This window comes from Heterocephalus glaber, unplaced genomic scaffold, assembly GCF_053883595.1.
Source record: "Heterocephalus glaber isolate CG9 unplaced genomic scaffold, H.glaber_assembly_v1.0 deba00001577, whole genome shotgun sequence".
Lineage (NCBI taxonomy): Eukaryota > Metazoa > Chordata > Mammalia > Rodentia > Bathyergidae > Heterocephalus > Heterocephalus glaber.
The window spans coordinates 27,384,440-27,401,505 of record NW_028258358.1 but is presented as its reverse complement, the minus strand read 5'-3'; the positions used below and the strand labels follow the sequence as shown (position 1 = coordinate 27,401,505).

Sequence of the window (17,066 nt, the reverse complement as noted above, 5' to 3'; positions counted from 1 at the left end):
ACTCCATTACACAGTTATCTACAATTTGTTCATCTTGCATAATTGAAACTTTACACTCATTAAGCACCAAGTCCCCATTTCCTCTTCTCCTCAGCCCCTGGTAACCACTGCTCTTTTTTGTGCCTGAGTTTGACTGTTTTAGATAGCTTCTATAAGTAGTATCATGCAGATTTTTCCTTCTGTGACCATTTATTTCACTTAAGATAATGCTTTTTATGTTCATCTATGTTGCTGCAAATGGCAGAATTTGTTTTCTTTGAAGGCTATAATTCCATTGTATGTATATATCACATTTTATTTATCCATTCATCTGTATGGATCTTTAGACTTGTAAAATGAACTATGGTAAACACTATGGAGATTAATGAAAATACTTAAATAATGCTTTGGTATATTTATGGAAAGCATAATGCTCTAACATGATAAAAAAAAGTCTATGCTTTATTTTATTAATACATGAATGGACATGATTTCTTTCTCAAAGGATTTTTTCTGAAAATTATGAAGGTCTAAATACATAGATTACTAAAACAATTTTTTGAGTAAAAACTAATTTTGTGGAAAAAGGAAAATTAATTTATTTTTGATCTCATATAATTTTAGGATGTACTCAACTCTATGAAACAGTAACATAACATTTTTTCTATAAGATAAAATTTAAATTGGCAATAAAATCAACAAGCAGAATGACTCACATTTTGAGTTTGAAAAGAAATTTATTTTTTCTTACCCTCTAATTCAATTTCTGAAACATAAGGAAAGCCTTTAACAATATCAGTTTTACTGATTAAAATGAGAGTAACTAGACGACAAAGACTAGATTTTTCCAATGTGGTCTGCTATTCTTTAATTATTATACTGTAAAAGATTCTCATCATATGGGATAATTTGATTTAAAAAAGATATAGTATTTTGACCTCAAACTGATGTAAGACTTTACAGTCTTGGAAACAAATATGCATTAATATTTTGAAGAAACTAAACTAAAAAGTAATTTAGCAAGGCATGTAAAGTCATCATGCTTATTACCATCCATGTTGTACCCTGAATGAGCTGAAAGATGGGGAAAAAAAATAATAGACTTTTTCATAGGGATATTTATTGTGGAGTCAATTTCAAGTTTTCTCCAAAGCCCTTTACCTTTCAAAATAATAAAATACAAAATTTACTAGGGGAGAGAAATTGGGTGAATGAAAAGATGTGTAGTGTTTTGGCAAATTTATAAACAAATGAAAGGCAACACATGGCCGTTCTACCGATACGGCTGTAATAATGAGTGAGTCCAAGAACAAATCATGATTTTCCATGGCAAAAATAATGCAAACATTTAGCTCCTTAGCAGATTTAACCCTCTATGATTAACTTACAAGTTTTTTACATATTATGGAGAGAAAATCAGGAACTACATTTTGTCCAGTGAGTTCTAAGGAGAAATCATTCTCTGTTTTAGCGAATCAGGGTTAATGTATAACTTATTTTTGTGAATTATAATGCTTAGCCCAGTTTGAACCCAGTTCCATATATTTCAGAACCCAGACTATTTCTATTGTTCCACACATAATTTATGTACATAAAATTGAAAGTATATCCACAATGAGAAATATGAGTCATTTACTGAGCGTCTACCATTTTTATAATTTCTGCTGAAGAACAACTTAAAATTGGCAGGAATCTAAATTCTGCATTTTAAATACAAAAGAAATAATTGAGTTCAGGAATTCTAACCAAGCCATATTTTCTTTGTGTAATCACCCAATCACATTCCCGATTGCAGTCTCTATTCCTATAGAAACAAGGTAATATTTTCTTCTTGTTGTATAATAAAGGACCTTCCTACGTCCCATGAATCTGTTTCTCCTTTCTCTCAAAACCTAAAGCTTGCCTTGGAAAGAATAAAATCAAAAGAAAGACAGGGTGGTAGTCTGTTTAATGATTTCTAATCCAAAAGAGTGATTAATGGAATGTTGAACTCTTAACTGAAGCCCATGGACTTTGTAGATCCTCTAGAGTTGTATGCAACAATTTGTGAATAAGTGACTAAGTACACTTTTCTGTAGGTCTTACAAATTTCTTTGAATTGAGAGAGGTGTGTATCCTTGATAGTGCCGATGTAAAGGAATGGGGTAGAAAGTACAAAAATGGTTAGTTGTGCCATATCAAAGGAAAGCAGTCTATTTTTCTCTAAACTACATTTTAGTTATTCTTTTTTTCTTTCTTCCTTTTCTTTTATTTCCCAGGTTGTTTGAAATAAGCTGACTTCTTCAAAGAACTTTGGGGACAACAAGTTTAAATATTCTCTGGAACAATCCAGTATTATTTGAAACTGGAAAGGAAGTTGAAGTGGTCTATTTGATATGGAGATATACAGGCAAAACATCCTGGTAAGAGCAAAATCCAAAGATAACAACGTGGCAGTTTGTTCAAGATTTCTAGTCAAAGATTTAGCTAGGTGTTCATTTGTGTTATCTAAATAGGCTTTTCCAAAATTTATCCTTGAACTGGATATTTAATGACAGTTTTATAATGGAAATGATCCCTAAACAGGACATTCAGGGTTTTTCCTTGCCTCATTAAACTTGGACAAAGGTAACTGTAATGAGCCCCCCTTGTTTGCCTCCATCAGGTAGAGTCTTAACAGCATGTGTGAATAAGGAAGCTGCTTAATCCATCAAACTGGAAAGTTTTTTCCCTTGGTAATGCTAATCCCAAATTATATACAACCTTTTTGATTACAAAAGACTCCAAATATTACTTACACAGGGTTGGTTGTGTGCAAAGCTTTCTAAGCCTTGCAGTTCTAAGTAGTATGTAATGTCCTTTTCTGAGCATTTCATGAAATATTGCAGTCAGTACTTGGCAACAGATGTCTAAGGGTTGGGGATCAAGGTCATGCCCTTTAGGGTTTTGAGACACAATTATTTCTCTTCTTTGTTTTGGTTACCCCACAATATGGGTCATGCCTTACCTAGAATTTAAATGGATCTGATCTATACATTTTTCAAATTCTAAATATCTCAGTTGTACTCATGTCATTAGGAAGTATTCATTCCTTATGTCTACCTTTTCTCTTATTATCTTCATTTCAGTTTAGAATCTAAATTTTCTTTGCTTGGAGTGACATGTAGATCACTTATCTTATAGTTTAGTGCCTGCCAGCCATACAACTGGACACCACACAGATAGGGTAAATAAGTTTGGGTTTTCCTCTCTGTGTGATAGGAAGAATTTTTGATATTAGACTCAGTTCCCCATGCATTAAATTCTCAGTATGGTAGATAGAATCATCCTGATACACATCCGTAATCCTTTCTGGTGGCTTCCATTCATTTGTCAAAGTCCTCCATCTCCACAGTGATTTGGAGATAGTGTACATTGTAGGTATGTAGAACAATCCACATATTCAGAAAGATAAACACTACACCAAGTATAGATGGTCCGGCCCACGCAACACATTGATATAAATGCCCAGGGCCACATTTTCCTACATCTTTCTTCTTTGTGAAGGTTGAGTGTTCCCTACACATCCTACCACAAATTTGGAGTCTTGTGCAAATAGGAAAACAATTAAACATTTTCCCCATATAGTCATATCTTTCCCCATCACTTTGATGCATTTGTCACATAATCACTAAAACCTGATCTTTCTTATAAGAGAAATAGAAATAAATTTAATTCAAAAATTTATTTGCATTTATGTACATTGTAGAATCAAATACTATTTGTTATTTTGCTCTTCAGTTTTAATTTTTGACAATTTTAAAGAAATAAAGTCCTGAAATTAATTATAAAATAGTTTTTTCTATATATGCAATTATTTAGTATACCTTAATTAACCCAACATTTTACCTGTAAATAGACAAATGTGGGTCCATAACAAAACAAATATTTGAAAAGCTCAACCCTTAAAGTGAGACATGTCAGTGAATTTAGTTTCATATCCTTTTGTGCCAGCTCTGGTAATGCTTTTGTGAAAGCCTCTTTGAATGCTTACTTTTTCTGTCTAGTTTGTTGAACGCACTGGTTACATCCTGTCCCGTATGTATGATACATAAATATAAAAAAGAAAAGGCAGTTTTTCAATGGCATCTCAGAGCACTGTAAAAGATAAATGTTTCCTTTGCCCTTGACTTATGTTAAGTATTCAGCTCAGGTTAGAGAAGATGGTTGTCTGATTGCCTGCTCTATTTTTCTTTGCCACAGCAGATAGAGTACACTTATCTATTAAAAGCACTCCAGAGCAGCATTAAGCCAGGACACCTGTGGAGCTGGTCAAGACAAGTTCTCAAACAGGTCACCGGTTGCTGGAGCAGCTTCAGAACCAGACTAACAAGCACTCTGCTGTGGGAAACAAGCATCTCAGTGCCTTCGTGTAGACTGCAAAGAGGAGAGAGAAACTTATCAACTAGCTGAGAGAGGGAAAGACAAAGATACCTCTTGAGAGTTCCTAATTGATCTTTAATCTATAGCTTTATTTATAAGTTCATGTACCAATGTTAGTTCCTAAAGGAAAATATAAGTATTGGAGCAGAAGCTGTTTCACCTTTAAGGCTTTTGATTTTCTAAAACCTGAAAGGAAAATGTGGCATAAATTCATAGGAAGTAATGCTTTAATTGCTACCCCAACTTTCCCTCTTTACAATATAAAGTGGTCTAAACAAATTTAAGGGTAGAATATCTTATTCTTTTGATTTGTTTTGATTTTAGAGTTGTTAGTATCACTGTGAAGATAGATCTTTTTTAGCTTTGTAAAATGCTCAAAACAAGTTTCTCATAGTTTTAGAGAATAAAGAAATATAATAATTTACATTGACAGTCTTTGTTTGGCAGTTATTAGGAAGCAGGATGAAATAAATTCTGGAGGAATATAGCATTACAACCAAGTATTTAACACCCAATTATGGAATCACAATAGAAAAATGTAGAAATTGCATTATTAATAATATAGCTTTTGTTGAGAACTGGGTTTTAAAAGTAGGTAGTTTTACTACTTTTATTAAATTGCATAGTTTTTCCCTCTATTGGAATAAAACCCATCAGTTTATCTTGTGTGTCACCGTTGAAAGATATGTAAATGTAAAATATTGAGAAAATTGCTAGGAAACAGGTCACTTGAACTTACATTTTAGCTCACAATATGAATTCATCATTTGAGAGTATATAGGTGCCACATGCTTACAATATAGTATATAGACATTAGAAGCAACATCATATCAATGAATAATGAACATTCACTACAAAATATCAATGAATGATTTTCCCAATTTACCTGTATCCAGCACTGAGTATTTGCACAATTTGAAGGAAAAAGAGGAAGGAATAATTTTGAGTAACAAATTATTTCCAAAAGATGTTTTGTTCTTGGCTTTTTAATGCACTGTGAATTTTTAAGCAGAATAATATACTATTTTCTCTAACAGTTAAATCAATTTATGTCTAATAAGCTGATGAGAAGAAAATATCCATTTGGTGTGTGATCAGATAAAAAGATGTAGAGAAGCAAAGTACAACAACAGCTTTCCACAGAGTGAAAAAATTCCCAGATTAATTCTCAGTTTAATAGTACATTTGTGTAAATTCAGCATAAAATTGTTTCTTTAAATACCTGAATATGGCCAAAAGTGTCAGGTTGATTTTTTAAAAATATTACCCAAAGGAAAGTTAAAATAAATATTATTTTCATGTTATATTTCCTGAGGCAGAGATACAATTACTGACCATAAGGCAAGTGGTGAATCTGGTAATACGCATAATTCAGCTCCTCTTCTGCCCTTGTGTCAGTCTTAGGTCCTAGTCAATAATAGATAATACATCAGTCATCTCACTGAACACTGGCTGCAAAGTTACCTCACATGGGTATTTGCAGAGTTTGAGTAATAAACTCAAGGGATTCAATAATTTTGGAAAAGTAATCTTAGCTACACTAAAAAGAATATGGTTTGAGTTTTAGAGTCCAGTCCTTCAGAACACAGAATTGGAGTCAGAACTGGGCTTGACTCGCTGTCTCTTTATTCAAGAAAGTCACACAAGCTCTCTAACCTCTAATGTCCCCAGCTGGGAAAGAGGGATAGGATGATCTATGCTGCCCTCTGTAGGGTTGTTCAAGGCGTCAGTAAAATAATATATCGAAATGTGTTGTCCACACTCCCTGTATTCCAAGTGGTGCTAAGTAAAACTTACTCAATATTATTATTTGTTTCATCTTAGACTGGCTTCAAGTTCTCACCCCAACACAAACTACTTTGAGATGTTAATCTCTCTGAGTGTTAGCTTTTTCATTTTTCCCTGTCCAGATAGATCAGTAAGATGGCATTCTAGTATTCTACAAGTTCTAAATATTAAAATAAAAGATAGTTCTAGTCATACATTCACTTATCAGAAATCTTTTATAGAAGTGCATCATTCCAGATACTGTGTTAGGCACAAGCTATATAGCAATGTTGAACTAATAATTGCTGACTTCACAGAGCTTACAGTCTACTAGAGGAAGAGAGCAAACTAGTGTGACAATCTAGAAAGATGATAGATCACGGTAGGGTTAAGAGTAGGCTTTGAGGAGCCCCTCGGAAGACTTTTCTGATGTGGTCAACCTGAATGTCAGAAGATGGGAAGGAGGTAGCAAGACAAACAAATGAGAAAGAGTACCCAGAAAACAACATTAAGAAATATTCAGAGAACAATGGGTACCTCTGTATAGTTGGCATATAAATTGAGAGGCTAGTAGTGAACAATGGTGGAGTTAGTAAAAAAGCTACTTCTCATGAATTTGAAAGTCTGTTCTTTTATCATTTTCATTACTGCTATTACCATCAGTGCCACATTGTATGAAGAACATGGTGTTGGCTTTTGAAATAGAATGATTGAGGTTGAGCACATGTACTCAATTCAAGGATGAGAGTCTAAATCTTCAGTATTTGTATCTAATCCCATTGACATCCTTCATCAGCAGTAACAAAAAAAAAGAAAAATATTGATAAGCAAGAATGTGTGATGCATTTTAGAAAGAATTAGGTAAAGTACTTGTTAAAATAGTCACGTTTCCCACATAACCTCTTAGATCAGAAAATTCAATAATTTAGATTAATTAACTGGCACTCTGCATGTGTACAAACACACATTACACAAGCAATGAGTTCAGATTGTGGTTATGATATTAATACACAGAGATGTTCCATGTTTGTTGTGAATCCCTGTCCTCTGTGGCATAAACTTTCCACATTATTTTTTATTTCTGTGCTTTTTCCATTTCTATAAGAACTGTAGGATCATATTTACAGCAGTTAATTCTTAGCATAGTATCATAAGAGTTAAATGAAATTCTCCAGTGTTGAAAAAGCTTTATGAGATAAAATTTCAAAGCAATTATAAACATCCAAGTCAAGGAGCTCATGCAGTTCAGATAGCATTATTACTAATAATGAATGAGGTCATCATATTTTCTTGTTAATTGTGAATTCTCTGCATTATTTGCTGTCTGGAGTCCAGAGACATGCTGATGAAATTATCTTGAATAGCAAATCATTTGAAATAATTTTTCTTCCTCAGGCTCCTTCCTCCTATCATTCCTTGAATTTAAACTTTCAAATTGGAAAGAAAGAAAGTGCAGAAAACTTGAATTAATAAATAGCCTTTTTAGACGTGGTTATTATGAAACATCTAAAATGTAAGCATTTTTCCAATCTTACAATTTATAACAAATACTTCCGGGGTCACATCTGACAAGAAACATACATAAACTCATAGAAAAGACAAGTCAAGCTTTTTAAAAACAATTTTCCAGGAACCTGCTGTGATAGCTCCATTCAACTATTTTGAGAATAATGCCAGATTTTATATTTCATTACAACATGTGTAGACATATGTCTGAGCACTCAAGCATGGAAAAATTGGAGTTATTGTGCTGCTTGACCAAGTCATTTCATTATGTTGCTTGAACAATTGCCTTTTTTAGGGAAGTAGTTGTTGCATAGGGCACAGAAAGAATATTCACATTCATACATGTCTCTTATAATCACAATTGGAACAACTTTGAATATGTCCCTTCTCATCCCTGAGGTCCACTTTTCTCATCTAGAAAATGGAAATGATAAATATCTAAGAAAGTTGATATGAAGTTCAGAAGGAAAATGGAGATAGAAAAGCTTTTCCAACTGTGAAATTTTATATGAATCTAGGTTGTTGTCTTCCCATGACTGCTGGCAGCATTGTTCTTTATTTAGACAATCTAACCAACAAAACATAAAGAACACAAAGGAAAAAGATCCAAACTTAGATGAAGTCTTCTCAGCCTAAATTTCGTGGTTGTCTGGTAATGATTATTTTATCATAGATGAAAAATAGCTTCTGATTACACAGTTCTGATTGCTCTGCTTTTTATTAAAACATGCTTCAAACCTACACACATGTTTGAAACAGAAAAGTTCATCCAGTGCTTCAAGAGCAAATCTATATGTATGTTATCAGTCAGTACTCATGAGAGCGAGAGATTTAATATAAAAATCTGTATCTCTGTACCTATCTATGGATATAGATATCGATTTGCAAGCTAGCCATATAATGGCTGCCTGCTGAGCTGCTGAGTGTCCCAGGGCTGTCTGCGAGCTGGAGATCCTTAGGATGCAGTCAATAGTGGAAGGCCTGGAGCTCACTGTAGAGTCTCATGCAAGCCTATATCAGTCAGTTAAAAGATCTGCACTGGAAGCCAGGAGACAGAGGTCCAAAATGAAGTCATAGATTGGAGCTCTTCTGAAGAAACGGAAGCAAAGCTTCCTTCTTTCCCTTTATTTTTCCATTCAGGCCACAAGCCTATTACGGATTGGTGCCACTCACACCGAGAGTGGGTCTTCTTCCATCTTCAGTAAATCCATTTGGTCACACCCAGAACTTTGCTAAGCCAGTCAATTGGGTGGTTCTTACTGAAGTTGACATAATGGTCTACTTCTCAGAGGGCAGAAGAAAGAGCATGTGTTAATACTAGCTAGGACATACAGGAAATCACATCATATGTCCCTGGGGAGCTGTTTTCTTCTTACCTAGAGCCAGGGTGGTTTTTTCACTCTTCCAAAGTATTACATGGGAAAGTGTAGAAAGAAGTTCAGTGCAGAAAGGAGAAATGTACAATAAGGAAATAAAACTGGGAAGACAGAGAGCATCACTTTCATAGGATCAGGTATTCTGAAGAACAGCATCTCAATTCCGGAACTACTTCTTGAGTTATAGAATAAGGGGTATTATACCAATTTCTAAAAGAAACTGCTAAATTGCTTACTAAAGTGGGTGTAGCATTTATACTCCCAACATTAATTTAAATGTCATCCATTTTTTTTTCTGCATCTGCACCAATATTTAGTGTTGTCACTTTTTCTTGGCCATTCTGAGAGGTTTATAGTGGTGTCTTAGTGAGGTTTTAACTCATCTTCATGTCTACTGCTAATCCAGAAAAATTCAATTAACTTTTGTGTATTGATCTAGTGATTTTATGTGACTCAATAATTCTAGGAATTATGTTGTAGAATCCTTCAGTTGTCTGTGCAGATAGGCATGGCATCTGCAGGTAGAAATAGTTTTATTTCTTCCTTTATGTCTGCTTTTTATTTCCTTTCCTTGAAGTACAGTGGACCCTTGAATTACAATTGGCCTGACATTAACAACTCGGGTTATAACCAAAATTTTAGTTTTAGCTTATGAACAAAGTCTTGAGTTACAACCAAAATGCTGGCCCCTTGTGCTTCCAAATGGTCTCAGATACAGATTTAAAAGAAGATCTAAACTTTCTAAAGAGTTCTGGAAGGACATTATGACATCCTTTCCTGTTTGGGGTTAATGAAGAAACCCTAGGCCAATGTCTCTCTAAGGACACTGAGATCTGTCTGTACACAGGAGAGAGACTTTGAAGTCTGTGAAAAGGAGCCTGGGCCTCAATTAACCAACTTGAGTTACAGCCAGCCCTCTGGAACAAATTGAGTTTGTAAGTCAAGAACCCCCTATATATTCTGGTCAGAACACAGTGCTACGTTGAATAGCAATGATTAGAGTAAACATACTTATCAATGATTTTAAGAGGAAATCGTTCAGTCTTTCACTATTAGCTTTAATCTATATTTTTGTGTTTCAGTGGATGTTTACAAACTTGAGGATGTTCCTCATTATTTTTAATTCAGAATCTATCAACAGCGAGATATGAATTTAGTCTAGTGATTTTTCTGCATTAATAAACATAATCATGTTATTCTTCATTCTGTTAGTATAGTAGATTTTATTGATTGATTTTTAAATACAGATCTTTCTGACCATTCAATCGTGGTAAAACTTCATCAATCATCGTATACAAATGTTTTCATATATTCTGAACATATATAAGATAGTATACATTCATATGAGATATTGGTCAAATATTTTGAAGGTTTTTGCACTATATATGTCTGGCTTTGTTATCAGAGTAATTCTAGCTTGATAAGATAAAGAGGAAATTTTAAAATTCTTTCTATTTTCTGTAATAGTCTGCAGAATTGGTGTTACTTCTTTAAACATTTGAGAAATTTTGGTTGAATTGACTGGGTCTGAAATTCTTTGGGGAGGAGTATATAAATTATAAATTAAAACTTTTAACAGGGCTATTCGGATTATTTCATTTGGGGTTATATATGGTAGCTTGTAAGGAATAGATCTAGTCCATCTACACTGTCAAATATATGTGTGGTGAATCACTGCATTTCTTTATTACCCTTTTGATGTCTGCAGGGTCTACAGTGGTACCCTGTTTTGTTCCTAATATTGATAGATTGAATCTTTTCTATTTTTCCTGTCCTAGTTTTACCAGTAGTTTTCATTTTTGCCATCTTTTCAAATAACTGTTTTCCCATTTATTTTTTCTAATTTTTGTTTTAAATTTCATTGATTTCTACTTCTGATTTTTTTCCTTCATTCTACTTGCATTGCATTTCATTTGCTCTTCTCTCCAAAGATTCTTGGGGTGGAGTTCATATTATTTATTGGAGTTTCTCTCTTCTAATGCAAACGTTTAGTGTTCTAAATGAGTGAGAGCAATGCACCACAAAATTTTGATGTACTGTATTTCATACTTGGTCAGTTCAATATAATTTTAAGAAATTTCCTTTGAGATCTTCTTTTTAAGCCTTGATTAATCATGGTTTTTAGATGGAGATTTTCTTCTTATCATTCTGCTTCTGATTTCTAATTTGATACCATTGTGGTCAGAAAGCAGAGTGTGTATATGATTTCAATTTCTGTAAATTTGTTAAAATTTGTTTTTTAGCCTTAAAGTTAGAAAATTTTGAATGTGTTCTGTAGCTTTTGAAAGGAATATGCATTCTGCCATTTTGGAGTATTGTATTGATTCAGTGAGAAGCTGATGGTAATGTTTTTCCATATCTTGTTGATTTAGTTTCTATTAATTCTTGAGGGTGTTAAAAGTTTTTGGCAATAATTATACATTTTTCTACTGAAAATATAACTAGGAAATAAAAAGTAAAATTGTGGAATGGGAATATATTTTAAACATATTTAAATTTATTTTCTACCATTAATGCAAATGATTTTACCATCCAGCCATGTCAAAAGTGCCCAAGGCATGGATTTTAATGGAATTTCATTCATATTAATCCAAAGATTTGTAGACTGTTATAACTATAATATCCTTTTCTATTTTTCAGTATTGGGGACTGAACCCAGAGTTTTCTGCATCCTAGGAGAGCACCAAGCTACATCCCTAGTTCAGTGGTAGAACACTTGCCTTGCATGTGCAAGGCCTTTGGTTCAATTAAGAGTAAAAACTTAACCTAAAAATTTTAATGAGTAGGTTTTTATGGTAAAATGTTATTCATGTAGTTGTGAAATTGACAGAGCATTTTTATTTGCAACTCTTGTGCTTATATTTCCTTTTAATGATGAATATTCTGTTAATTTTTAAATGCTCTGTATTAATGCTTCTATATAGCTTGTCTGACTTTAATATTAAATATAAAATGTCTCTTCAGAAACTGTCATGTACAAATAATGGACCAAGCCCAATTTATATTTTTTAGCACATTACCTAATTTTGGCTAGAGAATAATGAATAATTTTCATCGTGCAGACTGATTTGAAAAATTTTAAAGCAACAGAATAAAGAAGCTTATGCAGGGAGTCATTATTCAGTCCTTATATTTTAAAAATTATTATATAAAAATAGCTCCTTCTGGGATGTCACTAAGTGTTTATCTAAAGAGTATTAAAAAAGATCTGTTGTTTGCTTGTTTAGTTTGCTGTTTCTCAAAGCTTGGTTCCCTGATCATCTAAATCAGAATCTCTCATGTGCTTATGTTTTTTTTGGTACCGGGGATCGAACTTGGGACCTTGCGCTTGCAAGGCAGGTGCTGGAACCACTGAGCTAAATCCCCAGCCCTCACGAACTTATTAAAACATGTATAACCAGCACCTGTCAGGTCTGCTAAATTAGCAATTCTCGGCCAGAACCTTAAAAAATTTGGAGGGTTTAAATAAACTACACAAGCATGCTAAAGTTTGAGCTTGACTGTTTTATTGCTTAAAATCCAATGCACAAGACCAACACGTAATTTAAAATACAAATGTACAGAATAATATGTAGGCTTTTCTCTTTATTGTAAATTGTTCTATTGCCTATTGTGCCCACGTTCAAAACTGCAATTATTACCCTGCACACTTTTCTGCAATTCTGATAACATCATGTGATATTCATGTCTTTGCTCCCAGTGCCATTCCTCTCAAATCCTGCCCTTTTTCATCACCTTGGGCTGGCAAAGTATCTGGAGACAATTCTAGAAACATTAGTAAGTCCAATATTTATTTTCCTTCATCATTTGAATCGGTAACACCAGTCTGTTAGATTAGCCTACTTCCTTTCATATACATGTAGTATTTTTAATCATTTGCAGAGATAATTACTGTTGACAGCTGTTGTGCCTATATAACTGCCAGAGTTATGCATGTCTCATAGACATTGGAGATTTTGGAGTTGTTCTGAAAAGTCATGTAAATGCTAGAAAATTTTCTTTTCCCAGTACCTTCTTACCCACCATAATATTTCTGCTGGTGATTGTGAATAAAAGTCATAAGAAAGATCTGGTATACTTTGGGAGCCAACAAGATTTCATTCTCTTGGGATAGATACTTATGATGTCTTAAGTTGTGACATTCACTTAGAACAATACAGCTAGGACCTTTGGCAGACTGCATTATCATTCCTAAATATTAGCTCGATTCCTTAAAAGAATAGTATATATTGTCCTTTGTCATGTGACTTCAAGTACCTCCTTGAAGATATAATATATATTTCTATTACATTTTCAGGCTTGGCAATGTTGCTGATGTTGTCCATTAGACTATGAGGAAAAGTGACAGAGTGTTAACTCTGAGCAGAAGTTAAAGTAGCATTCTGTGCTTTCTCTCTCACCAACTTTTCCTCCTATCAGTCTTTTCTCGCTGCCAATGAAGTTTCCAGGTACAAGAGGCAAAGCAGCACTTGCACACACATCAGCACTGACATGTATCTTAGTCACTTTCCTGTCACTGAGACAGAATATTAACAACCACAACTTAAAAGGAGAGGCTTATTTTTGCTCATGGCTTCAGCCCATGGGTGGCTGACTCCAAGGTAGGAACAAGATGGCAGAGCACCTGGTGGAGGAAAAGGTGCTTGATTCATGGCAGCCAGGAAGCAGCGAGAGAAGGGAGGAGCCTGAGACAAGAATACATCCTTCCAGGTCACACCCTCATTGACCCATCTGCAACCAAGGCGCATCTCCTAACAGCACTTTCAGCTACCAAACTCATTAGTTGATGAATCCTCTGATGAGTACGGTGACCTTAAAACCCAATCACCTTCCAAACAGATGTTGCCAATAGGCACATGTGAATCACATTTTTATTTCTCTGTGATTTTAGTATATTTTATAGTGACTAGTCTAAGTAATTTTGTGTTTACTAATCTTCCTAATAACATAACCTATTTCCCTTACATATATCTCCATAATTTTTTCCAGTCTCACTGTTGAACTTTTGTTTTCTATATTTAGCACTACCAATAATTCTGAACAGTCTTTCTCACAAACACTATCGAGAAATGTTCAACAAGGACTTTTTTTTTTTGGCACCGGGGATTGAACTCGGGTCCTTACGCTTGTGCAGCAGGTGGTGAAAGCACTGAGCTAAATCCCCAGCCCCAAGGACTTTTGATCTGACAGTTGAAGTATGTCTTTTCCAATTTATGGTGTTTGTATCCATAGCAGAAAGGAGAATAATATCTAATGCCAAAGAGTAAAATGCTAAAATATATTTTAAGGATGCAAGTGTACTTACTACTCTATTTGAAGCAGCGGAAGGCATGTAGCTTACAAGAGACATATAAGGAGGATAAGAATTTTGATTAGGTTGGAACTTTAGAGTATAACCTAAAGTATATAGCTATGTCAAAAAATAAGGGCACTGATAAGTATCTTGAAAAAAATGTTGTGTGAACTGAAGAAAAGCAATGAGTCACCAATAATTTACTCTTAATACACCTAAATGTCATATTGGACAAAATGTTTTATATATATCATTTATTTTTGAAACTAGGTAGAAAAAGAAAACAACAAAACAACCATTTTCTTTTTTCTACAGGTGACCCCATCTCACACTGATCACACCGATTCTAACTCTATTCTAAATTGGACACAAATATTCTAAAGATACACATTGAACAATGATAGAGCTTATGACTACATCCTCATTATATCATTGGAAATGTTCTATTCTTTGCCATGTTCACAAACTTTCAGAATTAATTATCCACTCAGCTTGTATATCCCTGCAGTATTTGGTCAACCATGTCCAAAATATTTTAAAATATATCGTCTGATTGTCCTTTGTTAGCTCATTGCCTTTGCAATGTCTAGTTCAGTGAATATCCAGAAAATGAATCAGAGATCCTACCAAAAGCTTTCTGGTCACCACATTGACAATACCTCTCACTGCTTGCCATAAATACTCTTAGTTTTTGCAAATAGATATATTTTACATTGGGGGGATTATACCCCATATTGAGATGGATTAAAGGTCCATTAGAATCTCGCTGGTCTTTCTTTTTTAAGCATAGTTTCTTAGTTTAGAACATATGCAAATACAAAAAACAAGAGCTTGCATTTTAAATAATTATAAATTATTTCTTACACTAAGATTTAAATGGAACATTGGCCATGTTTCTCAATTAAACTTAGTAACATATTATTTTTGCACTGCTGCATAGCAGATCTGAGCTTTGCTCTGTTGGCTGTCAAAGTAATTAGGGGAAAGCAGGGAAAAATCAAGCAACCAGGAAAATAGATTTTAAAAGATTAGTAAACATAGGCCTTTATGTCATGTTGGATGAATAGTTGAGGTGCGCTTCTTCCCTGATAGAACCAACGTTGTTTATCCATCTCTAAAGGATATCTCATTGTGTCTTGGGCTTTGATAAGTAAACTATACAAATATGGATATTTCAAGGTAACAGAATAGTAGAATAAACAGAGTGTGCATGATTCACTGCATTCAGGCTGCTATAATGAAATGAAACTGACTGGATGGCTTAAACTATAACCATTTATTTCTCCCAGTTCTGGAGGTAGGAAGTTTGAAATTGGGGTGCCAGTATGGTCAGATTCTTGATGAAGGGCCCTTTCCTAGCTGTCTTCACATGGCCTTTCCTTGGTGTGCACATGCATAGAGACAGAGAGGGAGAATGCATATCTTTTCTTCTTTCTATGGGATCCCGATTCTCATGATCAAATGTAAGTCTAATTACCTCCCAAAGGCCCAGTCTCTAAATAGTATCACTCTACAAAGTAGAGCATCAACATATGGATTTTGCAGGGACACCAATGTTCACTCTGAAAGAGTGAGACACAAATTAACTCCAGTGTGTATAGTTAAATAAACTGCTTTATAATACGCTATGTCATTGCTTCCATCAGTCCTGATAATTCCAAGGAAATTATTAATGAGTGTTCAATTACCATTAATGTCAGCCTGGAAGAAAAGGACAGGTATGGGCAGTTGCCCATGAAGGTACTGGCTCCTGAGCATGAAGCTCCTGTGCAGGCAGAGTAAAGACATCTACAGGCTACTCAATGTCTGAGAGCCGCAAGTAGAGTCCATCACATTAGAACAACATTGAACCTAAGTGTGGGGGTCAGCATCATATTTTTAGCCTTTGTTTCTTTCACCTTTATTTTATAACACTCTTGCTGTCTTACAATTTTTTTTTCTGGTGAAAAATTATATTAGCCAGGGAACAACTCCCAAGAAGATAATCAGACCAGCATGTTTTAAGATTATTTTAGATATATTCACCTATAGCATAGAACAAAAATTAATGTAAGTCACATTTACATTCACTTAACACATGATTTGAATTATTATTTTAAAGTTTTGGATTCTATATAACTATTTCTATATATCAGACATATTACCAAATATTGATTCCCTAAAACTATAGCAAAGGAATAAAATATAAAATAAAGACCTGAAAGAATTGTTTTCCTATTCATTTAATAGGACATTATTTATTATGTTAATAATTGTTGATGAAATACCTTCAGGGTAGAAACCTGGATAGAGCAGGCAACAGTATGATATAAATGAGAGTTTTCCTATTGCTTTTCAAAAACTTGTGGTCTATTTGGCATTATTACAGAAGCTTAAACAATAACATATCATACTGGCCAATATTAACATATTATAAGCTACGAAAGTAAATCATGGGTGTAATTTCAAATTTTGAACAGTAATATAAAATATATGAAATTAATTACTGTACATATTTGTCATCAAATATATGCAAATGTTATTTCAACATTAAATAAATTTATTAATGAGATTTCACATTGGTATATTTTTCATACTAAGTTGTCAGATTCTGGTGTGTAGCCACGTTTCATGAACTGCATTACCACTTGTGGCTAATGGCTTCTGTATTAGCACTGTCCTATAAAAACTGATTCAGAATGAAATGTATTTATTTTTTCTTTGTTAACTTCATAATAAACTATCTTTAAAAAGAGCAGTGAAAT

General features: G+C 33.9%; 1 protein-coding gene across 4 annotated transcripts in view; it reads right to left on the bottom strand.

Annotated features, from left to right (window-relative positions):
- Nucleotides 1–17,066, bottom strand: part of Gpc5 (glypican 5) — a 1,453,028-nt gene that overhangs the window by 142,759 nt on the left and 1,293,203 nt on the right. The window lies entirely within an intron of this gene.